Source organism: Bison bison, unplaced genomic scaffold (genome assembly GCF_000754665.1).
Source record: "Bison bison bison isolate TAMUID 2011002044 unplaced genomic scaffold, Bison_UMD1.0 scf7180017864213, whole genome shotgun sequence".
In the NCBI taxonomy this organism is placed as follows: domain Eukaryota; kingdom Metazoa; phylum Chordata; class Mammalia; order Artiodactyla; family Bovidae; genus Bison; species Bison bison.
Window position 1 is genome coordinate 3,023,552 of NW_011494785.1, and position 8,309 is coordinate 3,031,860.

General features: G+C 47.9%; 1 protein-coding gene across 1 annotated transcript in view; it reads right to left on the bottom strand.

Moving 5' to 3' along the window:
• PRMT8 (protein arginine methyltransferase 8) overlaps window positions 1–8,309 on the bottom strand; it is a 46,574-nt gene that overhangs the window by 13,868 nt on the left and 24,397 nt on the right. The gene's annotated exons all lie outside the window — the stretch shown is intronic.

Genomic DNA, 8,309 nt, shown 5'->3' on the forward strand with positions numbered 1-8,309 from the left:
CCCCCAGAAGTCCCTGGGGCCCCCTGAGTCCTAGAGGGTGGGTGGCAGCTTGTGTTCCCTGGTCTGACAACAGGAGAGGTGCTTGCCTGGAGGAGAGTTTCACAAGGTGCCAAACGGTCCTTCACACCATCTAATGTGCACAGGTCCCGATTCAGGGTTAGGAAAAGTGAAGCTCAGAGAGGGTAAGAAACTTCACCGAAGTCACACAGCTAGACTCCTGTCGGGCCAGGACTAGAACCCAGATTCCTGACTGTTCTGTATCTGCTCTCCTCTCTTCTCTCTGAGCCTCAGCATCTCCTAAGAACTCTCTCCTCCACCGTCCCCATTTCTACCCCACTGCCTCGGCTCCATCCTGCCCCACAGCTATAAAGCCATCTCCCTTCTTCCTCCCATCCCCACCTACTGAAGCTCTCATGAAGCAGAAAGAAACATGGGATTTCCTGGTTCATGAAACAGGCTGCCATTGGTATCCCAGTGCCATCTTTTACTAGCCAGCTGCTGCTGCTGCTGCTAAGTCACTTCAGTCGTGTCCGACTCTGTGCGACCCCATAGATGGCAGCCCACCAGGCTCCCCCGTCCCTGGGATTCTCCAGGCAAGAACACTGGAGTGGGTTTCCATTGCCATTTCCTTCTCCATGCCCTCATGCAAATCTCCTAGCCTCTCTGATCATCCACTTTCTCAACTGCAAAATGTGAGGTGGGGATCCGGGGTGTCCAGCAGAGGCCTTGCTTTTTTCCCACACCACAATGTCCTCATTAGGACCCATCCCGTGAGACATATCCCCCAGGTGGGGCACAGAGCAGCCCAGCAGTGCCCCTTTGCCCCCAGGGGCTGCTCATAAGATGCATTAATCAGGGATTCAGGGTGCAGGGTTGGAAGTCAATGAATGCAAGTCTGATGGTCCAAGTGTTGGTCGCTCAGTCATATCAGACTCTTTGCAACCCCATGGACTATAGCCCACCAGGCTCCTCTGTCCATGGGATTCTCTAGGCAAGAATACTGGAGTGGGTAGCCATGCCCTTCTCCAGGGGTTCTTCCCGACCCAGGGACTGAACCTGGGTCTTATGCATTGCAGGCAGGCTCTCTACCATCTGAGCCACCAAGAAGTCCATGATGGTGCCAGATCACTGGTAAATGACGATCATCACTGGTACCACTGCTTGATCACCCAGCCCTGGCCGGACCCATCACTGACTCTCCCCAGCAACCGCATGAGGATACCTCGATACAGCAGATGAGAAAATGGGGCTGGCAGCAGCTGGCGCTCGGCTTACATGCATGTGGGATACTGGGCTGATATCCCACAGCAGGGAAACCGTGGCGCTAGGGCGCAAACCCTGTGTCCTAACCAACACAGTCGTGAAAGCAAGCAGGAATGCCATTTGCTTGCCCCACAGTGCAGAGCCGTCCCCAATCTTTTTGGCACCGGGGACCAGTTTAGTAGCTCAGCTGATAAAGAATACACCTGCAGTGCGGGAGACCTGGGTTTGATCCCTGGGTTGGGAAGATCCCATGGAGAAGGGAATGGCTACCCACTCCAGTAATTCTGGCCTGGAGAATACCATGGACTGTGTAGTCCATGAGGTTGCAAAGAATCAGACGTGACTGAGTGACTCTTACTTTCACCGGTTTCATGTAAGACAATCTTTCCCCGGACAAGGTTGGGGGAGGTGGTTTCAGGATGATTCAAGTGCATTACATGTGTTGGGTGCTTCATTTTTGCTATTTTACGTGAGCCCCACCTCAGATCATCAGCATTAGATCTGGAGGTTGAGGATCCCTTAGCTGAGTCTAGTTACTGGGTGGCTATATCTCACTTGTTCGTTTACTCAGAGGAGTTTAGAAATACATTGAACTAGACTTGCTTTTGGAGAAGGCAATGGCACCCCACTCCAGTACTCTTGCTTGGAAAATCCCATGGACGGAGGAGCCTGGTGGGCTGCAGTCCATGGGGTCATTAAGAGTCAGACACGACTAAGCGACTTCACTTTCACTTTTCACTTTCATGCATTGGGGAAGGAAATGGCAATCCACTCCAGTGTTCTTGCCTGGAGAATCCCAGGGACGGGGAGCCTTGTGGGCTGCCGTCTATGGGGTTGCACAGAGTCGGACACAACTGAAGCAACTTAGCCGTAGCAGCAGACTTGCTTTTCTCTTAAATCTTACAGGATTAAATTATTTTTAAATGTTCACCAAACAAATGGAACCATAGGAAACTTATGTCCCTCTGTGTCTTTAGGAGATGGGGGTGAAATGAGGGAGGCGTGAACGGCCAGGGAATGCTGCGTTCCTTTTACTCAGGATCTTTTCAAGGGCACACAAAGACTTTCCTCGGAAAGAAGAGGCTGAGAAAATAATCATCTCCCAGAGGGCAAGCACTTGTGCAATTTTGGCTTGAGGATTAGATGCCAGTCAGCTCCCATTCTATACCCGAGGCTGGAGCCAAACTCCCAACTGAACCTATCTATCTACATTTGGGGCTTCCCTGTTGGCTCAGATAGTAAAGAATCTGCCTGAAATGTGAGAGATCTGGGTTCGATTCTGGGTCAGGAAGATCCCCCAGAGAAGGGAATGGCAACCCACTCCAGTATTCTTGCCTGGAGAATCCCATGGACAGAGGACCCTGGTGGGCTAGAGTTGATGGGTTACAAAGAGTCAGACACAATTGAGCAATTAACACTCAACGTTTGGGGAAGTGTGGCCACAGCTCCAGAGAAGATCCCCTGCTAGAATCTGGAAAGAGCTGTCCATGCTTACCCAGGTAAAACATGCACACCCACACACACTTTTTTAAAAATCCTTTCTCAAGACACCTACCGCTACACATCTGCTCTTACCCTCCGCCCTGCTTTAAGTTAAGGCTCTGAGAAAGTGTATCTGAGAGTCCATGTGAAATGGTTAAAATCCTGGGTTTGGGCTTCAAATCTTGGCTCTGTTTATTTGCTGTGCAACTTTAGGCAAGAGTTTAACCTCTCAAAGAGCTGGTTTCTTCTTTAAAATAGAGACGATGAACTTACAGTTACCAGGGGATGCGGTGGTGCGGGGGGAGGACTGGGAGAAGGGATAATTAAGGGATTTGGGGATGGACATATATCAGATCAGATCAGATCAGATCAGTCGCTCAGTCGTGTCCAACTCTTTGCCACCCCATGAATCGCAGCACGCCAGGCCTCCCTGTCCATCACCAACTCCCGGAGTTCACTCAGACTCACGTCCATCGAGTCAGTGATGCCATCCAGCCATCTCATCCTCTGTCGTCCCCTTCTCCTCCTGCCCCCAATCCCTCCCAGCATCAGAGTCTTTTCCAATGAGTGCATTGCTATATTTAGAATGGATCACCAGTACAGCACAGGAAACACTGTTCAGTGATATGCGGCGGCCTGGATGGGAAGGGGGTTTGGGGGAAATGGATACATGTATATGTACGGCTGAGTGCCCCTACTGCGCACCTGGAGCCATCGCCCCATTGTTATCTCCAATATAAAATAACAAGTTTTTAAAAACGGAGATGATGATGATGATAGTTGCTCTATAGGGTTGTTATGAGGATCAAATGTGATGATACATATAAGGTTCACAACAGGGTCTGGCACAGAGAAAGCCCTTGAAATGTGATAGTTACTGTAGTTACATGGTTGAGCTCTGGCTTTGCCATCAACCAAGCTTGTGACCCTGGCAGCTTGGCCCCCTTCTTTCCGAATTGTTTGTAAAGTGAGGAGTTTGGTCCACTGGTTCTGTGTTCCAGAATCATCTGGGACACTTCTTAGAATACAGATTCCTGGACCATAACCAGACCTACTGAATCAGAATCTTCAGATTTGGGCCCCAGGGAGATGGGATTTCCAAGTCAACATAGGCAGTTCCAAGCAGTTGGTAATCCTTGGGCTCCATGATCTATGAAGTCCCTTGCAGTCCAATTTTCAAATGGACTTAAAGCTTCAAATGGCCACTGTGACATCTCCAACCACTCCCACCTGTGGAACCCCTCTCCTCTGTATCCTCAGCACCTGCAACAGAGCATCTGGCACAGTACAGGTCCACCGATAATGTTGGGTTTTTTTTAAATGAATGAATTAAATTTAATGAATTTATTCCCAAACATTCAATGCCTGCACTGCTTCACAACACCTGGTTAATTTATGTCTGATCTTCCCGGCCAGATGGCCCTACCTCCAGTTATTCAGTGAGAGATTATCTAGGACATAAGGGTTTTTTCCTCTCCTTCCCACTGACCATGCATTTCCCACTAGCTTCTCCACCATGCGTGCAGCAGGCATGGGCGAGGATGCACATCAAGCATATTAATTTTTTGTTGCAATTGTCTTATCTAGTAAATGAGTGAATATGGAGTGAGGGTCATCAACCACCAGGAAAGGGTTAGCTAACTTTCTAGGGATTCAAAAATAATAACAAAAGACCTGTGAAATTTAGTTTATGGATTGAAACAAACTCTTGAAAAGGACCACACCATGGTGCTCTGAATGTAACTGAAACAGCAACCAAGTCCAGACCTACCAGCTAGTCCAGACTAGGTGGACTAGAATCCCCACTTGAATGGGCTGGTAGAGGAAGAGGCATGCTCTTCTCTGGGCATAAATTATTTATCTGTCTCTACTGTCCAGCACTACTCACAATGTCCAGCATTAATCAAAAATTACAAGACACATGGAAAAGGAAGAAAAATATGACCCATTACCAAAAGGAAAAATAGTCAATAGAACCAGACTCAGAGCTCAGGTATTGGGAAAATGTAACAAGGAGGTTCAAATACTTTAATAAATATTTTAAAGAATCTAATGCAGAAAAAACATGCATGAACAGATGCAGAATTTTATCAGTGAGATGGAAATGCTGGAAATGAAAAAGATCACAATATCAAAGATGTAGAACTCTTCCAATGAGCTTACGCACAGAATGGATATATATTAGAGGAAATACTAACCTGAAAACAAAGACAGGAATATGAAGTACTGGAAAACAAGCTCAGTGGAGAGATTGGTAGCTACATCCCCCATCCCTGTCCTGGCCCCGGTAATTTGAGTTTCTCTGTTAGAGAAACTAGTGGGGGTGCCTCGGGGAAAAACAGAGCAGGTGGCACCAGGCACCACTGACAACTTCCTCCAGATAGAAAGGAAGGTGTGTATAATAGTTTAATATATTTTAGGCTCTCAGATCAAAGTCAACTCCTTGTGTAAAATAGGCTAGAGCCAGGCAATAGAGCTCTGGATGTCAGGGTGGTGGAGAAACTCATGGAGAGCACCTGAACCCTCCAAGAGGTCCTGCCCGCCAAGCCTCCAGCTACAGGCACCACCATCTCTATGCAAGAGGTCCCTTGTCATCTTCTCATCAGCCAGGAAGCCAGTGCCCATCCTCTGACCCTCAGCATGTTTTAGAGTCAACTACTGGGTAAGAAAATCACATGGAATATCTACCCAATTTCCTTCCAATTTTGAGATTCTAGAAATCTTCAGAGTTAAAAAAAAAAATTAATGATTGCACCTCTGTCTGGGAACCCTCACTGGATCACTGGTAAAGAATCTTCCTGCAATACAGGAGACCCTGGTTCAATCCCTGGGTCGGGAAGACCCCCTGGAGGAGGAAATGGCAACCCATTCCAGTATTCTTGCTGGGAAATCCCACGGACAGAGGAACCTGGTGGGCTACAGTCCATGGGGTCACAAGAGTCGAACATGACTTAGCGACTCATGTGCTGCTGCGGCAGCTGCCCTCCAACACCCCCTGAAGAAGTCCAGGGTGGAGAGCAGAAACGAGGCACTCTGTGCTCCAGAAAGCTGACAGGACAGGTCTTCAGATAGATGTTCTCAGCAGTTGATTTTATGAGCCCAATTCTAGTACCTCCTTATATGTAGAAAAACACTAACGTCCTTCATTGTGACGACCGTTTCTCGTGACTAGCAGAAGCTTCACAAGACCAGCAGAAACTTTCTAAAAAAATAAACGTGCCTGACCACATGTACTTCCTCTTTACCAAAATCACATATATACTGTTCTTCCCCCGACGTCTTTGGAGCAGTTTCTCAGAGCCCCCAGAGGTGCTGTCTCCCAGGCTGCAGCCCTCATATTGGCCCAAATAAAACTTGACTCATAGCTCTCACATTATGCCTTTGTTTTAAGTCGACAGCACCGCTGCTGCTGCTCCCACCACCATCACTTTGTACATTCCTTTGCTGGCTTACTTCTATTCCTTCATTCATTTTCTCGTTCATTCACTCAACAAACTGTGCGTTGTGAGCCTGGTACACGCCAGTGATCTGTGTGTATGTGTGAGCAAACTGAGGGCAACTGCTGAGTTCACTCATGTTTTTGTGTTCCCATGTTGCGTGTGGTGAAGAAAAGAGGGGAGGAGAAGGGCAAGGAGGGAGCGGGGAGGGGACAAACTATTTTCCCAACAATTTTCTTTCTGAAAGGGATTTGGGCACAACTCCCTCTCCTGCCCTATTTAAGATTTTTCTTTTTTAGCTGGTTCTTGAGCCATCAGAAATTTGCTTACAATTGTTCCCTTAGCAACCAGCAACCTTTATGCTTTCACTTTGGATTTAGAACTCTGAGTAACCAAAATCTCTGTTTATTTAAAACAGATTTCTAAATGCACTTGCTTCCTTTCCTAAAAACAGAAACAGGTCATTTTCAAAAAGACATGTTTAAATAGAAAACTTGGAAACTATGTTAAATAAAATGTAAAGGTGCATTTGATTTTGAGTTTGCGGGGAATGCTGTTGACAGACTGGAGAGATTCCACAAGAAAAGAAACGGGGCTACCTTTCAGTTTTGTTTTTTTTTTTCTTTTTCAGATGGTATGAAAATTGCAATAAGCAGGAGGAGACTCAATCCCATGGTCTCCGAGGGTCCTGGGCTGGCACCTGAGTAGGAGCCAGTGCACCAGGGCCTGTCAGGGCTGATCCAGTCCTCATGGCAAGGTGCGTGAGGTCAAGGTCCCGACCAGGATCCAGACAAGGAGGAGGGTGAGATCTGTTTGCGTTTAAACTACGAGGAAGTTCCTTAAAGCGCCTAGCCGAGGGTCGGAGTTCAATCAGTTTAGAGCATGAGAGAACAAAGAATGTGCCTGTAGGTTCTCCTCCAAACACAATTTATACTGTTACAGCAAAAACTCCAAAGGCAACATAACCACACAGCTCCAGGGCAAAATATGTCCTATTTATTCATGCATTTGATCAACATTTGCCGTTGAGCTGTTTCTGAAACCTATCACGAGAGCGCATCTGGCCTAGATTCTGAGCCTCTGGAGGCCAGCGAGCTCGGCAGTCAGGCTCAGGGCCAGGGCCACAGGCAGGAAGGAGCTTAATGACGCAATTGGGGACCAGATCCAGGCTGCCACGTGCAGCATCAACAACTGTCACGCCCCTTATATACATCGTCTCACTTCATCCTCCTGACACGTCTATAGGCTGGGGGAGTTTTATCTCAGACCGAGGCTCAGAGATGTTAGGTGACTCGTTCACAGTCACCCAGAGGATGCAAAGCCAGAGCTGGCCACCTTCAAAGCTTTATCATCTAACCTCCTACCTCTCATTGCTCATTGAACGTTAGAAATGACGCCAGATGGGCAGGAGGGCTCAGACAAATGTCCCATTTCTGTCTTGTCCTGACCTGGCTCTGAACATGCTCTGAGTTTATATTTCCAGAAAGGTGAGGACGCAGGTGGACGCATGTACTCCGAGGCACAGCCCAGCAGCACAGACAACGACCAGACTTTGTTGGACTCTGGAGTCCTAGCCTCTGGGGGCCGGAAGCCAGTCTGTTCGATCTGGGAACCTCTCTGTCACAGGGAGTCTAGACGAGGGGTGTTTAGCACTGCGCTGGCAGGAACCCAAATCTGCGGAGACTGTTGGACTGTTTGGAGTTTCTGCTCACGCTTGGGGTTGTGCTCACTTGTATGTGTGCGGGGGTTGGGGGGAGGGCTGGATCGTGTGCATACTCACTTGTGTGTGTGGAGGTGGGGAGGTGGTCTTCGCACTTTGTCGCTTTAGTTAGTTCTGGCTAAGGACACAAGTCTGTCTCTAAACCTTGTGTGTGTGTTCAGATGCTAAGTCATGTCTGACTCTTTGTGACCACTTGGACTGCAGCACGCCAGGCTTCCCTGTCCTTCTAAACCTTATGGAAGCATAATCCGTTTAAACACATGGAGGACCAGGCTTGTATCCCTTGAGAATGGTCACTCTTTAAATGAAATAGAATCAAACAACTCTTTGGGGATCAGATAAAATGTTGGAGAGTTGTGCGGGGGTGGGGGACATTTTTTCTAAGAGAGCACCTTTTCAACTGATTA